This window comes from Mustela putorius, unplaced genomic scaffold (assembly GCF_011764305.1).
Source record: "Mustela putorius furo isolate JIRA1106 unplaced genomic scaffold, ASM1176430v1.1 tig00000461_pilon_pilon_pilon, whole genome shotgun sequence".
Taxonomy (NCBI): domain Eukaryota; kingdom Metazoa; phylum Chordata; class Mammalia; order Carnivora; family Mustelidae; genus Mustela; species Mustela putorius.
The window spans coordinates 3,584,066-3,609,058 of record NW_025421390.1 but is presented as its reverse complement, the minus strand read 5'-3'; the positions used below and the strand labels follow the sequence as shown (position 1 = coordinate 3,609,058).

Here is a 24,993-nt window from a genome sequence, read left to right as displayed (position 1 = left end):
AACAAGGGGTCTTGAACTCCTCTGGGAAGTCAGAAATGTTTTTCCTTACTCCTGTGAGTAGGAGATAAGATGGTTACAAGGGAGAAAACTGGAATGTGCAGAGAGCCTGTGGCTGCTGGAATCACAGCACATTTGAGAAACTAAAAGGAGGTCAGGAAGTTTTCTGTACAGGAAGTAAGGGGAGAGTGGTAGGAGATGAAACTGGAAAAAGCAAGACCTCATGCAGTCTGGTAGGCCATCTTAAAAATTCTAGTCATATCTTAGAATAAAAGCTGTTTAAAGGTTTTCGATGGAAGTGACATAGTCATACTTGCTTTTAGAAAGATCAATTTGGGGGCGCCTGGGTGGCTCAGTGGTTTAAGCCTCTGCCTTCGGCTCAGGTCATGATCTCAGGGTCCTGGGATCAAGCCCCGCGTCGGGCTCTCTGCTTAGTGGGGAGCCTGCTTCCTTCCCCCCACCTCTGCCTGCCTTCTGCCTACTTGTGATCTCTGTCTATCAAATAAATAAATAAAAATCTTTAAAATATATATATATATATAGAAAGAAAGGAAGAAAGAAAGAAAGATCGATCGTTTTGGCTGCAGGGGCACCTGGGTAGGTCATCAGTTAAGTGCCCAACTCTGGATTTTCGCACAGATCATGATCTCAGGGTTGTGGAATTGAGCCCCACATTGGGCTCTGTGCTGGGCATGAAGCCCACTTAGGACTCTCTCTTTCCTCTGACCCTCCCCTTATTCTCTCTCTCATCCCGTCTCTTAAAAAGTAATAATAAAATAACCAAAAGAGATCATTTTGGCCGCAAAGTGGAAAATGAATTGAAAGGGCTTAGACTGTATATGTGAGGCCAGATTGAATTAGTGGCAATTGGTCAAAAGTGGACCAATTTGGGAGTTTCGAAAGATAAAATTGCCAGGACTTGAAGCTACAATGAATATGGAAAATGAGGGTGAGGGAGATACCAGGGATGACTATTACATGTTTGATCTGAACAACTGGACAGATGAGGAGAAAGGAATACAGGAAGAGTTTATAAACTCAGTTGAACCACACTTTGTAGCTGTAAGACATTAAGTAAACATGTCAATAAAAGAGTAGGTATCAGATTTGAGATTTAGGGGAAGGGTCTGGGCTAGAGACAGAGGTGTCTCTAGCCCAGCATATATTATCAGCATATAGATAACTAAAGCCATTGGTGAAGATAATGATGTTTAGGTCAAGAGGTTATAACGGAAACAAAAGGGAGAGGAGAAGGAAACTGCACAGGAATTAGAGACATAGTACTCAGAAGTGCAGGAAAAAATGCCAAGAGTATAGGGCCAAAGGAAGAAGTAATATTCAAAGAAATAATTGGTCAACGTGTTGACTATTGATGAGAGTTTAAGATAGATGATTGAAAATGACCCTTATTTTATTGAGAAGAAAAATGAAGTACTGAGAAGTGACTTGTTCAAAGCTGACGTAAATTCTTGTGCCTTTCTAGATTCCCAGAGAATTCATACTGGTGCCTGTGTTAGGGTTATTTATGTGTATGATTCATTCTCTCCACAGGACATAAATTCCCCAGTCCTCACTTGACTCAACCTTCCAGTGTTGCATATTGTTGACTACAATCTTTATATCTACTTCAGTGATATTCTGGAATTATGTCTTAGTCTCCTTCAAAATAGCTGTTCTTCTTTGTTGTGCCTATACATGTAGGAATGCCCAGGATACTTTTTAAAAATACAGTGTTTTAAAAAATGTCATTTCCTGTTCCCTGCCCCCTCCTCGGACAAAATCTTAAGGGGTAGATTATAAGATTCTGGCCTTTTAAAAAACTCCCAAGAAGGAAGCTTAGGAAATTACTAGCTTAGAATGAGGTTTGGAAACCACTAGCTTAGTCTTCAACCAAACAGAGCTAGGGGAGCAATATGGAGTAGCCACCCAACTTGCCCACACTCTGATAAAACAATACACAGTTATGCTTCAGTTACTCAGAGATCAGCTTTCCAGCAATTTTGTCTGGAAGAGGGCCAAAACTGGAAGTTAAAGAAAGAAAACACCTCTCACAGGGAAAGAACTTTTGATAGTGAACAGCAATAAAAATATCTCAAAATATCACTCGATATAGAATCACTGTCCTATTTACTGATGGGAAGAAAAAGATTCTCTCCTTAGCTGGCTATGGATAGAAATATCTGATCAATCATCACCTGGAGCCAGAGAAATGCCATCAAGAAAAAAGAGTAAAAAATAAACAGTAGAGTAGAAAGGATGAGGGGAAGGCTCAGAGTGGATAAAGAGACAGATGAGGAGATGAGAAGCAGTGACAGATTATTAGAAAAGGTGATGAGAACATTCCACAGAGGAAAAAAAAAAAAAAAAAAAAAGACATCACCAAAATAGGGATCCTATATACCTCAGCAATCCCCTGGGACTTCAGCATATGGCCAAGGTATCATATTTGATGGTCAACCGTGGACAAAGGGTTTCATTAACCATTGTACTCTTTAAGAATGTAGGGAGTAAGTAGATTTTAAGAGGATTTCTGAAACAGGGTTAAAATAAAAATACTGCTATATTAAAATGCAGCACAATTAATAAAGTGAAATAAAGCTAGAACGGTGGAGCCTGGTTACATTCATCACTGTTTTTGAAGGGACAATTACTGGAGTCGGACTCTCGGTCCCAAAGACGACCCCCTTCCCAAGACTTTTAGTGGAATCTGCAAAAGTAAGCAGCCCTGGCCGGCCCTCGGGAATTATTGCAGCGCCCCCAGTTGCTGGAGGTTTAAAGGAATCTCTGCTCCGTTCACTAGTAAGCTTCGCGCTGTTGTAGAAATTAAGGTAATGGGTTTTCATGCGATTTGGCTGGGGAACAGACCAGGAAACTAAGCCCCACGTTTTCAACTGAAGTAATTATCTAAATATTTTTGCTTGCCGTAGAGATCCGGGGCTCTAAGTGTTTAGGATGGAAAATATCCAACCCACTTCGCTTGGCTTCCTATTCCTTGGGGGAGTGTCTTTAAAAGCACCTGCCAGCGTTAAGTTCTTGTGCTTTCCGAAAGAGGCTGACCCGGCGCGTCTCGGAGGGAGCCTTTTACAATCTGGACTGAGAATTGCGTGAGTGGCCCTAGGAAGTCAATTAACTCCACATTTCCCTAGTGTTGCTCTCCGGCTGGCCGCGGCAGATGCTAAGTCGAACCTAGCGCAACCAGGCCTCAGGACGGACCGTGCAGCCCCGGGAGGGCGGTGGGCGCCCTGGGAGCGGTAAGGGGGCGCTGGAACGCCCAGTGTTAGGGACTCGGCGGGCGACTCGCGCTCCCGGGAAAGACCCGCAGGGCTGGCAGGCTCGGGCGCGGGGCGGGAACGCGGGGTCCGGGCCGGCCGGGGGCGCCGTCGGCGAGGCTCGCGCAGCCGCACTGGGCGCGCCGATTCGGGGCTCCTCCTCCCGGCTCCGTAGTAAGCATGGCGGCGGCGGCGTTCGTGGTCCCTCGGGTGAAACAGAAAGCGGGAGCTACGCGGAGAGGGAGCGAAGAGCGGGGCTGAGGCGGCGCCGTCACTGCCGGAAAACCACCCCAACAGTCAGAGCGCCGGCGGCCGCAGCGGCCCCGAGAGCTGGCTCTGCCGCTGAGGTAGAGCGAGAACGATCAGGAACCCGAAGAAGAGGCGCCAGGGTAGCCGCCTTCCTCCGCCTCAGAGCGGCGTGACTCGGAGGTGAGAGCGCGGGCGCTCCCATCGGGAAAGGCGGGGGAGACCGAGCTGTCCCATTCCCGTCGCGGAGCAGGCGCCACGGAAACCGTTAGGCTGGGTCTGAGGGGCCGCGGCGCCGAGCGGGGATCGGGCCCGTCGAGGGGCCCGGCCCACCCCGTCCTGTGGGCGCGCTGTGGGCAGGGGGGAGTGGGGCCGGGGACAGGACCCGTCAACTTGTCGGCTACCTGCCGGGCCCGAGTCTCGCCCGCAGGCGCTTGTGGGGGGCGCGACTGCGGCCCCGCCACCAGCCGGAGGAGGCGGCGCGGGCGGCCTTCCCTCCGCTCCCCCCCGCCCCGGCCGGCGGTGAGCAGCGCCACTCGCGGAGGCTCAGGGGGTCGAGTGCGCAGCCCGCGGGAGAAGATCGCCGAGCGGCCGCCGTGCCTTAGGCTTCGGCCGCCAGGCAGTCGCCGGACTTGAACGTTTTTTTCTGAAGAGACTTTCCCCCGTTCATCTTGGGGTTAAAACCTCGAAAACCCGCCCTGGTGTGTTTGATCCTGTTTGGCTGGTGCCAGTACCTGGCCGTTCCTCTACGCGGCTGAGTTAACCACCTGTTCAGTCAGGAGGTTGACTGGAGGCTGCGGTCCTCGCCCTGTTTAACAACCTGGATCTTTGAACTTTTGACACGGCTGTGGAGGGACGCCATGCGTTAGGTAAAGGAAAATGAACACATAATTTTGTCATACAGTCGGGAGCACAGCGGGGGCTGTTGTAATTGAAGTAGTCGTTGATCGTTCCTTTATCAAACAGCGTTGAAAACCTTGGGATATTGGGGGGGGGTGTAATGGTTGCTGAGGTGCTAGGGATCTTGAATTAGAGATTTTCTTTTGTGAAATTTGTGTAAGTTTCTTTGGCCACCTTTGTGTCTGAGCATCTTCTAACTAAGAATAATAAGCTGGTAAGATTTTTTCATTTTTATTTATTTATTTATTTTTTGCCTTGTTAATCCTCATATGTGTTTGGTGTGGGCTTCTAAAACCGAGCAACATAATTGTTTCGTATTGTGGTCCCTCTTTTTAGTTCTTGTAACCAAAGTTGGAGTGTTTTTCTGTATTATAAGAATGAAATGACTAAAGTTGAACTGTTACTATACTATTTTACCACCATGCTATTACCAGCACCCAAGCTAAACATATGCCACTTAAGAAGTTGGAGCCATATGTTAGGCAGCAACTAACTGAGATTTGTGACTGTGATCTTGTATTTGTGTATTTGCTAAATCTGTAATTCTTGCCATCGTGTAAGTTTTGTTTGAATCACCTAAAAATATTCCAGAGGAATGATTCCTCTGCCTTTTTGGTATTTTCTTGGTTGAATTGATTTCTCTCGAGTAATGAGATAAAGTGCCTATTAAGACAGACGGTGGGCTTAACAGAAAAGAGTGATAAAAGGATTTTTAACACATCTTTTGTAACATAGGACCTAAAATTTCCTTTCAGCTTTTTGGCCCACTGGTAGTTCTTGCCATCACTAATAATACTAGTTAGTGGGAAGAAAGGATAATTTAAGAGGAAAAAAAATCATTAAAATTTTTACAAATAACATTCTATTTTAAAATTTTAGCACTGTCCTTGTAAGTTTTACTGGTTTGTTTGTTTGTTTGTTTTCATTTTCTTCACAGATCATTTCTCAATTTTCTTAGGTAGGTTGACAGAAATTCTTTTATCCCAGGCTGGTTGCCATTAGCCACCTGTATGCTTTTGAATTAACTCCCTCTTTTTCCCTTTTGTCTCTCCTTTCAAAACCTCAAAATCATTGAATGTTTAGTGAATATAAACATTCTGGTTAACCCTGGCCTCAGTCAGATGTAATCATAAAGGCAGTTTCCTTCTTCCAAATTAATGATAAGCATTTGAAAAAACTGATGCTAGGATTATCATTTGGTGTAATCTGTGTCATCACTTCCCCTCATCATGTGAGTAATTGAGAGCTGATTCATTTTACCATGCATTTAATAATTAATTTTTTGTTGTAAAATTTCTACAGTATAATATTAGGCATATTTTATTACTAATTAAGAAAACTGTTTCCCTCTTCTCTGACCAGTCAGGACTGAGAGACTGTAAAACCCAGGACAAAAAAAAGGAATATATGATTAGTATTCTCCTTGTCTTGTAGCTTTACTTAGGTAAAGAGCACTTAATTTATAATATGCAATATTTTTAGTTTAAACTCATGGGTAATGTATATGATTGTTTTAAAACTTTTGTTTTTATGTTTATGCATGCAAGTCTTGTATACCTTATATTTAATAGTTTGATGAAGTACTAAAAACTTTTTTTTATATTCTGGGTGCATTTTTTTATGAAAATGAGTCTAGGTGTTATCATTAAGAGTGATGTAGGGATAGGCCCATGTTTTCCAATTTTATTAGCCAGGTAATTGATAGGGGATTTTTTTTCTCATCTCTAGCACACTTCAAATAAATTTAGAATATTGAAAAATCTAAAGAGAATACAGTGTATGTCTATCCCATTGAATTGTTTAGTGCTTCAGTTATCACATTGCAAAAAAAAAAAAAAAATGTCCTTATGGATATCAATGTCAAGAGCTGCTTGTTAAAAGGAAATTAATGGCCAATAGTGTTGAAAGGCAAATTTTGTTCTTTTAACTTATATTGTAAGCTTTTATAATTTTAATATTTTGATCTCATTTCAAAGTATTGTTCAGTGATCTTTTAATCTCTTGATCCTTATCTCTCTGTCCTTCTACTATTACAGTTTTGTTTGTCTTTCACATACACTTTCTAAGTTTGCAGTGTAACTTATCTTCTTCCATCAAGTTATTTTGTGGGTGTTATCTCTTTGGTATTTCCAATCACTTATCACCCATTACCAGTCCTCAAGTTATTTTTTCTCCAAGGTAGAGAGGTACAATTGGTAGATGACATGGGCTTAGAGGATGATGAGCTATTATTAAAGTGGGGATACTAAAGCAGTATATCTTTCCTTCAAGTTGTTTAGAAAATAGTTATGGATACTAGACTAACACACAGAAAATCATTAGCAAAAATATAAGCTGTTATTATTAAATTGTGTGGAAAAGACTGTAATTCGAGAGAAGGTGAGGCCACTGAAGGCTGGAAGATCATAGAAGGCATTTGGAAGAAGTCAGACTTGAAGCTTGGGGAAAACTTAGCAAAGGGAAAGACATTCCAGAAAAGACTGACATCCAGGGCTGGAAGTAGGAGCAGGGAGACCAGTCTGAGAGCATCCAAGGGTAAGTATTAAGAGGAAGAAAGAGAAGGTGGCCTACAGATTTTGGCTAAGCCCCAGGGCATGATCAAAAGGAATAGGCAGGGCTGGAGAAGATAATTTGGTTGTATCCTTAAGAACTCATCACTGAAAGAACTATGTGTCTACTTTGACATATTAATACCTTAAGCTTTATGTGTAAGGGATAGCTATATATGTTTTATATATGTGTGTTTATTACAGCTTAGATCAAGAATAGCAAACTTTTTCTGCAGACTGCCAGATAGTATTTTACACTTTGCAGTTTACTTGTAGTCTCTTCTGAGTATTCTTTTTTGTTTATTTTTTAAATGAGTTTTTATAAATATAAGAATCATTTTTAACTCAAGGGCCAAGCAAAAACAAGCTCTCTGTGGGCTGTATTTGGCTAGTGGACCTAGTTTGCAGACTTCTGGCTAATAATTGGACTAGGTAATTGTCCTTACAGCACATGAAGTGAGATGCCTTATATCATTTGTCTACATGGTTGTTTGGTGCTGTTTGTTATGAATGTCATTTATATTTGTTCCCTCTGTTATAGTAAAAATAAAGAAAATATGCAGAAATAACTATTACTGTAATTGTTATTTTGTGGCCAAATTTCTAGCAACAAACAGCCACTAGGTCTCAGAACTAGGAAGTGAAAGAAGAAAAACCTTTGAGCCAGGCCTTAGAGCAGTGAAAATAGTTACATCATGGCTTGATTTAAAATTTTGTAAGGCTAAGTATATCAACTGCCTTTTCTGATTTTACATAGTTTAAACTGAAACTGGCATTTTACAAACTTTGGCCAGGGTACTGGTGGCTTTTAAGAGATAATAGGGATCTGCTGGTAGGAAACCTTGTCTTTAAAAGTAGTCTAGGATGAGTTAGTGAGGAGGTAAACAGTTAAGTTAGATACCTTTCAGTAACTCCAAGAGTCACTGTGTTACAGAATAGGCTAATAATTGATATTTACATTGATGAGGTTGAGTCATCAAGAAAAGGTTGTGTCATGTGCAGATTAAGGTAAAGAAGACCTAGAAATCACTTTTAAAATATTTCCATTAAGGGATGCCCAGGTGGCTCAGTCAGTTAAGTGTCTGCCTTTGGCTCAGGTCATGGTCCCAGAGTCCTGGGATTGAGTCCCACATTGGGCTCCAACTCAGCAGGGAGTCTGCTTCTCCCTCTGCCTGCTGCTCCCCGTGCTTGTGCTGTCTCTCTCTCTCTATCTGACAAATAGAATCTTAAAAAAAATTTTTTTTTAATTTTTTCCATTAAGATTATTTAAATATAAGTTATGGTAATTTAAAGGATAAGTATCAGTTATTTTGGAAAATTCATTTACATGGAATAGCTCTGTGAAGTTTCTAAATTTATAGATGTGTATATCTGAAGCAATTATTTCCTTCACATTGTGTTTCATATGCCATTACTAGGTGAATAGTGGTGCCTCGGGGTTATGGTTGCATGAATGAATTGGCTAGTCATCAAGAGTAATGACATCATTTTGTGTCATCAGGAGAGCCAGAATATGGCATAGAACATTTTTTGATCTGAAGGCATTAGTAAATATGTTCTATACATGAAGGATAGTATTAGGTGCTAGAAAAGAGCAAAGACGAGTAAGATGGAGAGTGGCCTAGATAAAATCAGTGTGTTTTCTTTTTTCCCCTCTTAAAAACATTAAAACCAACCAAACAAAACTTCAAAACTTAAGTTAATTTTTGTAATTTATTTATATTAACATTTCTCATACTTTGTAAATGTGTATACTGTCTTATATTGTAGGGTAGTACAAACCTTTTGAACGAAATTTAAAACTAAATTAAATTTCCATCATGAATTGCTACGTAAAAAAATTTGACTTTTTAAATTTTGCTTTAGGGGCACCTGGGTGGCGCAATGGTTAAGCCTCTGCCTTTGGCTCAGGTCATGATCTCAGGGTCCTGGGATCGAGCCCTGCATGGGGCTCTCTGCTCAGCAGGGAGCCTTCTCCCTCAGCCCCCAGCTTGCCTCTCTGCCTACTTGTGGTCTCTCTCTCTGTCAAATAAATAAATAAAATCTTTAAAAAAAAAAATGTTTGCTTTAGAGAGAAATTAACAGTTCGGTTCCAACCTCCCTTTTGCCAGAGCCTAAAACAGCTGGATCATTCCAGCTATTCTGTTTTTTAGGAGTTTACCATGGATCTTAGTTCCAGCTTTACCCTTATTAGCCATATGATCTCAGATTAGCTTTTTTCCATCTTAAGTTCCCAGTCATTAAAATTGAGAAAAATACCTATCCTGTTTTCCCCACAAAAAAATTGTGAGCACCCAAAAAGATATTGGAAACCATGTAAACAAAGTACCAAGTAAACGCTTATATTAATCCTGCCATATTGGAAGCAATGCAGTTTTGTTTTTTGGTGGTTTTTTTGTTTGTTTGTTTTTTGTTTTTTTAAGTAACACCAGAGTGAGTTCAAGTTTTATCCTCCAAAGTTCTGCAGATGTGCTTCCACTAAACATTTAGTTCAATCAAAAGTTTTAACTGCTTTTTTGGCAAAGAGATTGCATGTAAAAGCTTTCTTTTCTATTCTTAATAATCTTTCATTGTGGTCCATATCCAATGCCTCTGTTCTTTTTGCAAGGGAGTACTTATCTTATATTCCAAGCAACTTCAGCTAGTCTTTTCTAGAGTGGGATAAAAATATGCAAAAAGGGAATTCCTTAAGATTTTTTTTTTTCTCCAAGTGGAAGAAAGACTATTCCTGTGTATGGAGTAATAATATCCACTTGTTGAACTCTCATTGGTGTTTAGGCCCTATACTTGGTAATTTTTTAAATCCTATACAGACATGCTGGATATATGGTAGTACTTTTATTTTACGGATGGAACTGTTACTTCTGATTCACTTTCATATCTCTCTTCCTTTCTAGCTTTTTGAGATCTCTTCTACTCTTAGTCAGAAATAAAAGTAAACTTGATGTGTACTTTGAAATAAACCTTGATATAAAAGTTACCTAAGTTTAATAAATTAGATTGTATTAATCAGCCTCTATCACAAATATCTAATAGATATTTTCTGTTTTCCTCCTTTAGAATCCACATTTCAATATACATTTGAACAGAATAAGTTAGAAAATATAGGTGATTTCTTTATTATTTAATTCCTCAGGGAGAGAAAAAAAAATCTTCCTACTTTGGGGATCCTATACAGGGGTTCATGTGCATTTTAAAGCACAGTTAATACTTCTCTTTAAAAACTAATGATGTGCTTTCTTTTGCAGAAATAGATATTCTGTACAAGAACTGCTTTTGAGATCAAGCTTGAAGGAGTAGTCATTTATATCAGAATCAGTTTTTCTTAAGATTTGCTTACATTCTTAAAGTGAAAATATTTATAGTATGTGATTTCATTTTCTAGGTTTTTTTTTTTGTTTGCTTAAGACAGGCATTCTCAATTTGCAGTTTTGTTCTTAAGACTTGATTTTTTCCATATAATATTTTCATTTGAAGTATATGCTTTCTTCTTATACTTTTAGTTAATAGTTTTTTATTTCTTCTATCAGTGTTGGGACCAGCAATTTCTGATACTTCAGATCAGTAGGTGCATTATTATTCTTCAAATGCCACTGTATGCTTGCAGTTATATTTTTTATAAATATTTATGTATTTCTTTTAGCGGGGAGGGACTGAGCTAGAGGGAAAGGGAATTCAAACAGACTCCATGCTGAGTGCTGAGCCTGACATGGAGCTCCATCTCAAGATCCTGAAACCGGGACCTGAGATGAAGCCAAGAGTTGGACGCTTAACTGACTGTGCCACCCAGGAGTCCCTGCAGTTATATTTGTTTAATCTGTTCCTTGAACCTTGTTAAAATTGGCCTAATGTGTGTGGTAGAGTAGCCTTGGAGAAAATGTAGGTGCAGTTTCCTTCTAATCCATCTTTCAGCCTGCTTCCAGGCTAGTATTTTCAAAAACATGAGTTTTATTCAAATCATTGCTCAATTTTAGATATTAAAATCATACCACAATTCTGCTGCATCAATTATAATGTCTTTGGTCTCTATTTCAAAGTATATAGTCCATTGATATCATGTGACTATATTTATTCCCAACTATGTAGTAGAAAGAACATACATTTTACAGTAGGCAAGTAGAGGTTTATTTGTTGGCTTCCTCCCTTATTGGCTGTATATAAACATGAACATGTTACTTACCTCTATGGGCCTTAGTTTCTTCACTTTAAAGAGGGGTAATAAGAGGCTCTAACACCTAGATAACCTGTTGTTCTTTTCACCATTTATTCATCTATCATTTGTTAATTCTTGAAATGTCCTAGATACTATGAATGTCACAAAGATGAATACTGTACTCCTTCCCTCTAGTAATTCACAAACTGGGATGAAAGGTAAAGACATATAAACAAATGCATATTTAAAAATAATTAAGGGTAAGTAAAATACCTCTTCTCTTGCCATTTTTTTCACTTATATGAATCCTTTTTGCCATTTAATACTGAACTGCCATGTTTCTCAATATCATGATTGTGTACATATCATACTATAGCATATATATTTCCTATCTGTCTCAGCTATTAGTTTATGAACTTCTTGAGTTGGAACAGAACTGCTGTCATTGGCAATTTTTTTTTTGTATAAAGGGGCAGATAAGGTATTTGGCTGTATGGACTGTTACAACTACTTAACTGTGTTGTAGGAGCATTAAAACAGCCATAGATAAGTTATAAACATTGGGTATGACTGTGTTCCAATAAAACTTTACAGAAACGGGACCAGATTTGGCTCACAGGCCTTAGTTTGGTGACCCCTGCCTGCCATGCTGCATACTCTATGCCTGGCAAATAGAAGGCACTCAGTAAACAATAAATTAACATATATTAAATCCTTCTATGTTCTGACTGCTGTTCCATACAACTTTATGTATGTATATCAGTTTACTTAATCCTTAAAACAACCCTCTGAGGTAGATAATATTGTCATCTTTTTAAAAACGAGGAAACTGAAGTAGAAAGTAAAATAACATGACCAATATCACACAACTAGTTAGTGAAAGATTAGGGGTTTGAACCCAGGCACCCGACTCCAGAGCCTTGGCCAATTCCAATGTATTAAATCCTAGGAGTATAATATTGATTCAGTACACATTGACATAATTAACTATATTCATGGATGAAAGAATAAAACTATATGATTATCTTATTAGTGCTAAAACTATCATTTTCTAAAATAAATTGTCCCTAATAACTGTTAATAGGAAATAACCTTGTAATGGGTCTCTATCAGAAACCTGTATTAAATGTCACAGTGAAATATTAGAAGGACTTCCGTAAAAAGATAGAAACGTACCATTTGTCCTAAAGTCTCAGCAAGTTCATTAAGAAGCAAGAAAAATAATTAACCTCTAAATAGGGGGTGTGTGTGGGATAAGGTGAGATATTATCACTGTTGGTATTTGTGGTTGGTATGATTACCTACTTAGAAAATACAAGATAGTCAACAGAAAATGATTTGAGTCACAAAGAGATTTCAGTAAACTAGCTGGCTATAACTTGGATTATTCTTTAACTTTATTTTTTTTTAAGATTTTATTTATTTATTTGACAGAGAGAAAGATCACAAGTAGGCAGAGAGGCAGGCAGAGAAGAGGGGGAAGCAGGCTCCCCGCTGAGCAGAGAGCCCGATGCGGGGCTCGATACCAGGACCCTGAGATCATGACCTGAGCCGAAGGCAGAGGCTTAACCCACTGAGCCACCCAGGCGCCCCTGTTCTTTAACTTCCTTATACACCAGCAGTAGCCAACTATGAAAACAAAAAAGTAGAAGCTAAAATTATAAAATACTTAAGAATCTTCTAAAATATACAACAGCTACATAAAGAAAACTATAGGAAGATCTGAATGGATGGAGAGCATACTGTATTCCTGAATGTAACAACTTAATACCATAAAAATGGCAGTTCTCATCAAATGAGAAAATAGTCATTATAATCCTAATTAGATTATGGTAGGATTTTAGAATGGAATTTGACAAACCAATGTTTCAAGTTTTGAGAAGGTGAAATGCATAAGAATGGCCAAGTAAATTTCAAAAACAAATATAACAACAGTGAACATACCTATCAAAAGTCAAAACAGTTTTTTAAAAAATAAAAATTTGGAGGAGGAATGAGCATGTTGATCATAGGAACAGAATATCGAATTCAGGAGGAACTCCATGGATACAGGAGAATGTCTTGTGTGATAAACTAGTGGTGGAAGAGCTAGTCTATAAATGGTGTGGAACAATTGACTGTCCAGTTGAGGTAAAGATAATTAGGGACCCTCTTTGTGGTACTATCAAAACTAAAATCTAGATGGGCTAAATGTAAGTAAATAAAGTGGCAAAGTTTAGAAGTGAATTTTTTAAAACATTTTGGAGTAGAGAAGGCCTTTCAAGTGAGACATCAAACTTAGATGCCATTAAAAAAGGCAAGCAACTGAATTGCCAAATAACAGATTTGACATGTAATAGACAAAGCTAATATTCAGAGTATACAAGGTATGCTCTCAAATCAGTATGAAAAAAAAAACTGGTAGAAAATAGAGAATGTAAGTAGGAAATTCATAGAAGTAGAAATAGAGATAGCCTATAAAGTTTTGAAGAGTTATTCAACCATGCTGTTATTCTGAGAAATTCAAATGAAAACATCAGGGAGATAGGATTTTTTTTTAAACCTTTGTATTAAAATGAACAAAAACTGGACAACCTTAATATTACTAAGTAAAATTGGAAAACAAAGTATAAATAATCTCATCTTTTTGAGGAGAAAAGTTCAACAGTACCTATGAACTTTAAAAGTGCTTTACTTCTAAACAGATTTTTTTTTCTGTATAAAGATACTGTCATGTTCATATAGAATATTATATGGATATTTCTTGCAGAGGGGGAAATGTAAGGAGAAAAATGGAAGCAGTTTCATTGTTCGACATTAGAATCGTTAAGTTATGATATGCCCTTATACGGTAGAATATTAGGCAGCCTAGAAAAGAATGGAAATAGATAACAAATGTACTTCTTTAAGAAAATATTACAGTATTTCACATGAAAAAGAAAGACACTGACTAATACATGTCATTTGGTTTATACAACAACCAAAAAAATCTAGAAAACCTTATATATACATAGGAAAGTGCAGAGAACAAGCCTAAAAGTGTACCTTTCCCTGTGGGTAGCTGTAGAAATGGAAGTTGAAATTAGGGGCAGGAGGAAGAATTTAAAATGATGACTATACATATGTTCTTAAGTATAAAATGTACAACTTTTGTGAGGTAGCAAAAATAATAAAACATAAGAAAGTTTGGATTTGGCAGTTATGATTAGTCCGTGTTAGAGCCACACCTTCTTGTTGGACAGTCTTGATTTATGTCTCTTTTTTCTGTGTAATTTTTAATAACACCTGCCTTCATTCACAAGCTTTCCATTTGGTGTCTAAAATCATTGGTGCATTTAAAACTAGCACTTTCAGCATAGCAGTGGGTCAGAAACTGTTACCATAGATTAAAGAAGCAAGAATTATAGATAAGTGATTCTCAACCTTTATAACCTTACCCGCAAAACAAGACAATTTTAGTGTACTTTATTTTCTGAATATTTATTATAAAAGCAATTTTTTCAAATGTAAAATTACAAAATTGAATATAGTTTTCAAGTCTGTTTTGTCTAGATATTTTTATTCCTCACCCCCTTTCAGTATTAGAACCTAATATTTTAAGAAAGTTGGTGGTAAATTCTAGGATTGATGTCATCAGCTTGAGCTAAAGGTAGACTAAAAAGAAGGAAAATTTAAAAAAAAAAATAAAAAATGATTCCCCCCCCTTCACTTTTCCCTTTGAGCCTGATGGTGGGTTTAAGGAAGGCACGTATTGCACGGAACTGGGTGTTACAGGTAAACAATGAATCATGGAACACTGCATCAAAAACTAATGATGTATTGTATGGGTGACTAACATAACAATAAAAGTTTTAAAAATAAAAAAAGTTTAAAAAGATGGGAGAAGATGAGCGTGTTCAGAGGCAATAATATTTAACTCAGGCATAATAATCGATTTATAAACAATGAATCTGTTACCTCCGAAAGGGCAATGTTAAAACATTGGGTTCTACAGACAAATCTTTCTTATAAGAAATACAGAAATGTTTCTTGATTTTCTCATGATGTCTTATAAAATTCTCTATTTAGAAGGAAATGTTAAATATGGTGAAATTACAGTGAAGCTACTTCAATAGCTTTTACAGGGGAATACAAGCTCTTCTGTTGCAAACCTAGATGCCAAGGCGTTAATTCTGGTCAGAAAATATTCAGAAACAAGAGGTTTTAGTCTTTAATTCAAAGTCATCCCAATACCTATAAGCAAGAATTTGAAATCCTAAAAAAGCAAAGTGAATATAATATATAAGCCAGCACATTTTAAAAGGACAATAAAGTATTTGTAGATGAAAACAGAATTGCCTCAGATATAATTACCTTGGGCTCTAAAGGTAACCCAAGTGCTCTGAAAACATGAGCTAGAACTGTAAAATGGGATTTAAGACAAGGGCACTTAGAAAAAAAAATTGTTGGTCTTAATTATGTGTACACTCTCTGTCCTTTAACAGATTGGGGTTGATTTCTTAGAAGCAACTCCTGCTCTCAGTTCCCATGGTTTCCTGACTGGATGTATCTTTTTTATGTCTTTTTCATCAGAAGTGCCTTTGAAGTCTATTTTAACCAGATTTTCATGTTAGTATTAAGGTGTGATTTCCTAGTGGGGCATGGGAGCTTTATCTCCAGAGGGCCTAATTAAATTAAGTTATATATAATGTGTCTGGCATTGGAGAATAATGGTAGTGGCCATCAACTTCTCCTTCTTTTTTTTAAACCTCTGTTCATTTATGTGGGATAAAAGTCTGAGACCCACCCATCCTACACATTTTACTTCTTCCACCTTTCCAGTGGACAAGGAATTAGAAAATAAGTTATAGTAAATTTGTTGCTAATGATCTATATAAATTACCACCTACCTTATAAGGAAATGTATTTTATATACAAGATATGTATTTGCCTTTATTAGGTTAAACCGCCCGGCTAGCTCAGTTGGTAGAGCATGAGACTCTTATTAGGTTAAACCATGTGAAATCGTGTTATTTTAATATTTTTTACCTTAGAAATGACAATTTCATATGGTTCATTACAGAAAAATGCCCTATAAACACTGCCCTATGTATAAAAACAGGTTATTGCACTTGCAAGAAAAATATGTTGTAAGTTATTTAAATAGCATAAATTTATAAATAGCAGATCAATGAACCATATATGCCAAATTAGGTTTATAAATACATCTACTTAAACAAGGTAAACTTATAAGCCAAAAACATCACTAACGTATATATGCATTGTTGTACACTATTGGGTTATTTAACCTTCTCCAGAAACCAAATTGAATGGCAATAATAAAGCTAACCGTATATTAATTTATAAATAAAAGCTCCTGGACTTGAGAACCATGACCTAATAAAGTCACTGCAAAAACCAGGGCAATCAAAGAGGGCACTGATGATAGATAGATAAACAGATAGTAATGTATCCTTCTGCAAATTGTGGGAATCCTCTGACTGTATTGCAGCTGAATGTCTTAGCAGTGAAGTAGAGGCCCAAGTAATCTTTTGAAATGTGTTAATTTTACTTTATACATTCTGTTAACAAATTTTATTAATAAGAGCTCATTCTGCAGGTTGCTAGTAAGTAACACTTGGTCTGACACAGAATTAAAGTCTTAAAAAATTCTGTGTCATTTGTCCAAAGCATCTGTAAAAAGAACATTGATTTTTCTTTTAGTTCAGTACATATCAAGAGCACACAGCCAATTGGTGAACCCTGGACCATATTTTTTAAAAATCATGCTTTTAAAGCGTGGCCATTTGGTTTCTATTTATAATAAATTCACTCACCTTTCTAATGTCCACTGGGTACATTAAAAATTAGGAGTAGTGTGAGGCACCTGGGTGGCTCAGTCATTTAAGCGTCCAACTCTTGATTTCGGCTCAGGTCATGATCTCAGGGTTTAGAGATGGAACCCCACATCAGGCTCTGACCTGGGCATAGAGCCTGCTTGGAATCTTTGGAATCTTCTCTCTCTCTCTTCCTTTGCCCCTTTCCCTCCCTCAAGTACATATGCTAATTCTCTCAAAATAAAAAAGGAAAAATAAGAGTAGTGAATTTGTAATGATATGATAATATGTTGGCTAATTGGCGCCTGGGTGGCTCAGTGGCTCAGGTCATGAACCCAGGGTCCTGGGATCCAGCTCTGCATCCGGCTCTCTGCTCGGCGGGAAGCCTGCTTCCCTTCCTCTCTTTGCCTGCCTCTCTGCCTACTTGTGATCTGTGTCTGTCAAATAAATAAATAAAATCTTTAAAAAAATAAAAAAGAAAGAGTAGTTAATTTGATTCCCTGTCAAAAGTGAAAGGGACTGAATTTACTCTTCTGCCTGAAAGAACTTAAAAAACTAGAAAAAAATGAAAGAGTGGCACTTAGGATGTTAGAAATCAGGCAGTGTAAAGGGGGTAAAGAAGGCAAACCGTATCTTTGGACCTGATTATTGCCAGGAGAAAGTTTCCAGAGCATGGCACAGGGGAATCCCAAATGGATAACAGCTGACTCTCTGAGTTGATGGAGCTTGCAGTCCCAGGAGACTAGACTATGCAGAACAGAGTACCAGAGAGCAGAAATCTACACAGAAAAAGGACCTCAAAGATCGGGAGAGGGTCCCCCTTGATCATTTAGCAGAGTATTGGTAAATGCATACATGTAAGGAAACTACTCAGGATTAGAAAAAGAACCACCTAAAACAATTCTATAGAACAGTATCCGGGCTCACAGACGGCCAGAAATAGTGCTGCTTTCTACCAGCTAGAGTAGAATGTCTCATAATTCACAGGGTATTTGGTAGAGTACTCTGAAGGATCTTGGCTCAGTAGTGGAAAAAAATTAACCCTAGACTAAAAAACGCAGCTCTGTTCCTGTCTAATGTAAAAACGCAGTTCTGTTGTTGCTTAAAGCACAACCCAAGTCACTTACCCACATTGAGTTCTCAGAACAAAACTCAAAAATACTTAGAGGAATGCAAAAATATCCAGTAGCCAACAAGGTAAAATTTTTATCTGGCATTCAGTCAAAACTACTAAGCCTGTGAAAAAGCAGGTAATAACAGGAGAAAAATAATTGACTTAAAACTGACTCCAAAGTGATATTGATGGTGAATTGGTGAACAAGAACATTAAAACAGTTATGACTGTATTTGATATGTTAGAGAAGGTAAAGGTAAAATTGAGCATGTTAAATGGAGGGATCTTCTAGACTAAAATTTCAGTGTCAGAGATAAGACACGTGGCATGAGATTAATGGCATGCTGTACATTTCCAAAGAAAAGATGAAGACATAGCAATAGAATTTATCCAAAATGAGGGGCGCCTGGGTGGCTCAGTTGGTTAAGTGTATGACTTTTGATCTCAGCTCATGTCTTAATCTCAGGGTTGTGAGTTCAAGCCCTGTTGGCTCCATGCTGGGTGTGGAGACTCCATTTAAAAAAAAAAAAGAAGAAGAAGGAAGGATCCAAAATGATACACAGAAATGAGAATAGTTTAGAAGATGAACTGAAAAAAAAAATAATAAGCAACAAAATTTTTCCAAATTTGATAAAATATGTAAACCAAGAAACACCATGTAAGGACAATGAACAAAATGGCATCAAGGAACATAGTAATCAAATCAGTTAAAACAAGTGACAAAGACGTGAAAAGAAGGGCCATCTGTACCCCAGTGTTTATAGCAGCAATGGCCACGGTTGCCAAACTATGGAAAGAACCAAGATAAGGAAGATGTGGTCCACACACACTATGGAGTATTATGTCTCCATCAGAAAGGATGAATACCCAACTTTTGTAGCAACATGGGCGGGACTGGAAGAGATTATGCTGAGTGAAATAAGTCAAGCAGAGAGAGTCAATTATCATATGGTTTCACTTATTTGTGGAGCATAACAAATATCATGGAGGACAAGGGGTGTTAGGAGAAGGGAGTTGGGGTAAATTGGAAGGGGAGGTGAATCATGAGAGACTGTGGACTCTGAAAAACAATCTGAGGGGTTTGAAGTGACGGAGTGGGAGGTTGGGGTACCAGGTGGTGGGTATTATCGAGGGCACGGATTGCATGGAGCACGGGGTGTGGTGAAAAAATAATGAATGCTGTTTATCTGAAAATAAATAAATTGAAAAAATTAAAAAGCAAACAAACAAAAAACAAGTGACAAAGAGAAAGGAAATCTTAAAAGCCACTGAAGAAAAGCAGATCAAAGGTAGGGGTAACAGCAGATTTCTCATCAGAAGCTATTTAAGGTAGAAGATAGTGGAGCAAGATCTTTGAAACACTAAAAGAAAAAAAAATCATCACCTAGAACTCTTTACCAAGCAAAAGCATCTTCAAAAACAGGCAAAATAAAGACTTCTCAAACATAAAAAAGATGAAAGAATGTTATTTTAAGTCCTATACTAAAAGACGTTAAATGGAGTCCTTTAATCAGAAGGAAAATTAAACCATAAAAGATACCTGGACCTACAGAAAAGAATGAAGAGCACTGGAAATAGTAGCTATTGGGTAAATATATATGATTTATTAAAAATCTAAGTATCTTTAAAGGACAGTTGACTGTGTACTGTAAAAATAATAATGATTATAAGGTTTAAAACATGTAAAAGCGAAATATATGATAACAATAGGACAAAGCTAAGAAGGGGAGAAATTACAGGTATGTTGTTGCAAGGGTCTGATACTTATACCTGAATTAGTATGTTACTTGAAGTTAGTGTATGATAAGTTAAAGATGCATGTTATAAGCCTTGAAGCAACCACTAAAGTGGCAAAGAATAATGGACTGTAGGCCAACAAGGGAGATAAATGAGGTAACAATAATTGAAATAAAGCAGATAAAGAAGAAAAAGGAAAAAACACAAGAAGCAAATAAAAAAACAAGATAGTACATTTAAACCCAGCCTAAGCACTGTAATTAAAAGGCAGAGATCAGTGGGTTAGATTTTTTTTTTTTTAATCAAGACCCAGGTATATCATATCTATAGGAAATCTACTTTATTTTTTTTTAACTTTTTTTTTTTTTTTTTGTCAGCGAGCGAGAGCGAGCATAGGCAGACAGAGTGGAAGGCAGAGTCAGAGGGAGAAGCAGGCTCCCCGCAGAGTAAGGAGCCGGATGTGGGACTCGATCCCAGGACGCTGGGATCATGACCTGAGCCAAAGGCAGCTGCTTAACCAACTGAGCCACCCAGGCTTTCCAGGAAATCTACTTTAAATATAAAATACATATGTTAAAAGTAAAAGGATGCAAAAGATATGGCATGTTGAGCCTTTACAAAAGAAAGCTGGGGTTACTATATTAGATCAGAAGTTAGATTTCAGGGGTGCCTGGGTGGCTCAGTCGTCATTAAGTGTCTGCTTTCAGCTTGGGTCATGATCCCAGGAACCTGGGATCAAGCCCCACATCAGGCTCCCTACTCAGAGGGAAGCCTACTTCTCCCTCTCCCACTGCACCTGCTTGTGTTCCCTCTCTTACTGTCTTTCTCTCAAAAAAAAAAAAAAGTTAGATTTCAGAGCAAAGACTATTATTACCAGAGATAAAGAGGGTCATTTCATAATAATAAAGGGATTAAATCATCAGGAGGACATAATCCTGAATTTTTATGCATGTAACAAAAGAGCTTTGAATTATGATGGAACTGCAAAGAAAAATATGCAAATGGATATTTTAGTGGAGATTCCAGTACCCCTTGATATTGAATAGAACAAGCAGAATATAAAACTTAAAAATACAAAATTTCATGAAGAAAACATAGGAGAAAATCTTTGTAATCTTGGATTAGGCAAAGAACTCTGAGGTACAACACCAGAATCACCATCCATAAACCAAAACATTAAATTGGACTTCAGAGTTGGAACTCCTGTTCTTCAAAAGACATTGGTGAGATCTTATGTGGAAGACCCAAAAAGACTCCACTGCAAATCTGCCAGAACTTGTACAGGAATTTTGTAAAGTGTCAGGATATAAAATCCGTGCACAGAAATCAGTTGCATTTCTATACACCAACAACAAGACAGAAGAAAGAGAAATTAAGGAGTCCGTTCCATTTACAGTTGCACCCAAAACCATAACCTACCTAGGAATAAACCTAACCAAAGAGGCAAAGAATCTGTACTCAGAAAACTATAAAGTACTCATGAAAGAAATTGAGGAAGACACAAAGAAATGGAAAAATGTTCCATGCTCCTGGATTGGAAGAATAAATATTGTGAAAATGTTTGTGCTACCTAAAGCAATCTACACTTTTAAAGCAATCCCTATCAAAATACCATCCATTTTTTGAAAGAAATGGAAAAAATAATCCGAAAATTAATATGGAACCAGAAAAGACCTCAAATAACCAGAAGAATGTTGAAAAAGCCAAAGTTGGTGGCATCACAGTTCCAGACTTCAAGCTCTATTACAAAGCTGTCATCATCAAAACAGCACAAAAACAGACACATAGATCGCTGGAACAGAATAGACAGCCCAGAAATAGACCCTCAACTCTATGGTCAACTAATATTTGACAAAGCAGGAATGAATGTCCAATGGAAAAAAGAGAGTCTCTTCAACAAGTGGTGTTGGGAAAATTGGACAGCCACATGCAGAAAAATGAAACTGGACCATTTCCTTATACCACACACAAGAACAGACTCCATATGGATGAAGGAACACAATGTGCGAAAGGAATCCATCAAAATCCTTGAAGAGAACACAGGCAGCAATTTCTTCAACCTCAGCCACAGCAACTTCTTCCAGGAAGCATCACCAAAGGCCAGGGAAGCAAGGGCAAAAATGAACTGTTGGGACTTCATCAAGATCAAAAGCTTTTTGCATAGCAAAGGAAACAGTCAACCAAACCAAAAGACAACTGACAGAATGAGAGGAGATATTTGCAAACAACATATCAGATAAAGGGCTAGTATCCAAAATCTATAAAGAACTTATCAAACTCAACACCCAAAGAACAAATAATCCAATCAAGAAATGGGCAGAGGGCATGAACAGACATTAGTGCAAAGAAGACATCCAGATGGCCAACAGACACATGAAAAAGTGCTCCACACCACTCAGCATCAGGGAAATACAAATCAAAACCACAATGAGATACCACCTCACACCAGTCTGAATGGCTAAAATTAACAAGTCAGGAAATGACAGATGCTGGCAAGGACATGGAGAAAGGGGAAGCCTCCTACACTGTTGGTGGGAAAGCAAGGTGGTACAACCACTCTGGAAAACAGCATGGAGGTTCCTCAAAAAGTTGAAAATAGAGCTACCCTATGACCCAGCAATCGCACTACTAGGTATTTACCCTAAAGATACAAATGTAGTGATACAAAGGGGCACATTTATAGCAGCAATGTCCACAATAGCCAAACTATGGAAAGAGCCTAGATGCCCATCAACAGATGAGTAGATAAAGATGTGGTGTATATATATATATACAATGGAATAGTATGCAGCAATCAAAAGAAATGAAATCTTGCCTTTTGCACTGATGTGGATGGAACTAGAGGGTATTATGCTGAGCAAAAAAAAAAGCCAGAGAAAGACAATCATCATATGATCTCCCTGATATGAAGAATTTGAGAGGAAATGTGGGGGGTGTTCGGGGGTAGGGAAGGAAAAAATGAAACAAGATGGGATTAGGAGGGAGACAAACCATAAGAGACTCTTAATCTCACAAAACAAATTGAGGATTGCTGGGGGTAGGGGGGTAGGGAGAGAGTGGTTACGTTATGGACATTGGGGAGGGTATGTGCTATGGTGAGTGCTGTGACGTGTGTAAACCTGGTGCTTCACAGACCTGTACCCCTGGGCTAATAATACATTATATGTTAATAAAAAATAAAAAATTTAAAGACAGTGGTGAAAGAATGCAAAGACAAGCCTCAGACTGGGAGAAAATTCTTCAAATCACTTGACAAAGGACTGATATCCAAAATATATAAAGCATTATTAAAACAATAGCTAACAAACTGAGTTACAAAATGGCCAAAAATACTGAACACCTTCTTAACCAGAAAGCTATACAGAAGGCATATAAGCAGTTGTTGAACATCATTATTCATATGGAAATTCAAAGGCAGGATTACAAATAGGAAGCTTTGGAGGGTGATGGATAGATTCATTATCTGATGTAATAATGGTTTCATGGGTGTATTCATGTGTCAGTATTTATCAAATTGTGTACTTATAAACATGCCATTTGATAAATGTCTATTATACCTTAAGTTATTTTAAAAATCTAGTTGGCATGGTATGTACTTGATGTATGTTTGTTTAGTACATTTCACCGTTCGTCTCCCATTTCCCAAGAATATTTGAAGATTTCTTTTTCTGTTTAACCTATAGGAAATACCAGTTTCAATCTGAGAGGAAAACTGATTTGGCTCCTACTATATTGATTTGGCTGAACTATCCAAAGGCAGTTTCAAACTTGTTACTTTACAAATATTTTCTCCTCCTCAAGGAAATTATTTTAATGTATTTCTTGTTTAAGAATATGAATGTATTCACATCTGGGATGGGGCCTTCAAAAATGAAGTAAATCTTAATGTGAACAGTTTGATATGTTCATTATCAGTTAATACGTATGTAAAAATTAGTGGGGCATCTGGCTGGCTCAGTTAGAGGAGCATGCCACTCTTGATCTTGGGGTCATTTGTTTGAGATTACTTAAATAAAAACTTAAAAAAATACGTAAGTAAAAACTAGTTTTGATCACTATGGTCTTGGGACTAGCAGCATTAGGTTAACCTGGGGACATACTAGAATGTGAATTTGGGGGTCTTACTCCATACCGGTTGAATCAGAAACTAGGTGTAGAGCTCAACAACCTGTTTAATAAGCCCTGATGATGATTTTGATACATGCCAAAGTTTGAAAACCAGGGTCTTAGAGGAATGGGATTAGGAGTGGAATTTTAGGTGCTTAGATACCAGTAGTGGTAGAATTTGTTTCAGGATGTCTCACACAGTGGCATTCTTAAGATTTGTATATTAAATCATATGTACATTTAGCTTTCAAATAACTAAGTATCATGAATAGTAGTTACTAAAACATGGCTGATGTGTTTGGTGATGAATATAATAGTATCTACACTTTGAAGTGCATTTTTTAGTTAAAGATGAATAGAGAAATGCATGCAGTAAAGAAAAATGTTCATCTTGGAACCTACATAGCAAGTACATACATGATCATGACTTAATTATTTCAGCTTTCCTATGGATTTGGAAATTTTCATTATAAAATGTAAAATGCTCACATTACTCCTTTTAAAATTTTTGTGCAAGAGAATGAAAGATGCCCACATATGCTCTTAGACAAAGTAATGGTGGGTGGTAATGAAATTTTAATATTTTAACAATAATTGTAGGTAGATATAAAAGACTTTGTTTCAATATATTGTTGCTATATTCATCTTAGAAATGGGCCATTGAGATTTTTCTAGTCATCTTAAAATTGTCATCTCACTAATGTTCTCTAGATTACCTTCATTGGTTGACACTTTTTCTTTTTTTCAAAATTTGAGGGGACACAAATATGCAATCCATTGCATCCTGTTATGAGGCTGTTTGAGTTACTATTGCTGCATAACCAATTTGCTTCAAACACAGTTGCTTAAAACAACCGTGTTAATATATTCATGGATTCTGTGGATCGGGAATACAGAAAGGGTACAGCAAAGATAGCCTATTTATGTATCATGATGCTTGGGGCCTCAAGATTGAACAGCTGCAGGTGTTGTCAGTGTATTGATGACGTGGGACAGGGCTCATCTGAAAGCTTATTCACTCAAATGGCTAATCCCTGGAATAGAAGACTAGCACTGCCCAGTAGAGTACCTATGTGTGGCTGCTCCATATGGCTCTACTTTCTTGCAGCATGGCTGTCTGAGGGTA

General features: G+C 37.7%; 1 protein-coding gene across 3 annotated transcripts in view; it reads left to right on the top strand.

Annotated features, from left to right (window-relative positions):
* Positions 1 to 3,077: 3,077 nt before the first annotated feature.
* Positions 3,078 to 24,993, top strand: part of FNDC3A (fibronectin type III domain containing 3A) — a 172,922-nt gene continuing 151,006 nt past the window's right edge. The window contains exon 1 of one of the 3 annotated variants that reach the window (XM_004775260.3): positions 3,078 to 3,101. The gene's annotated coding sequence lies outside the window, so the exon portion shown is untranslated. Of the gene's footprint in view, positions 3,102 to 3,568; positions 3,696 to 4,001; positions 4,382 to 24,993 lie in introns of those variants that run through there. The other 2 variants (XM_004775258.3, XM_004775259.3) reach the window with 2 other exon arrangements.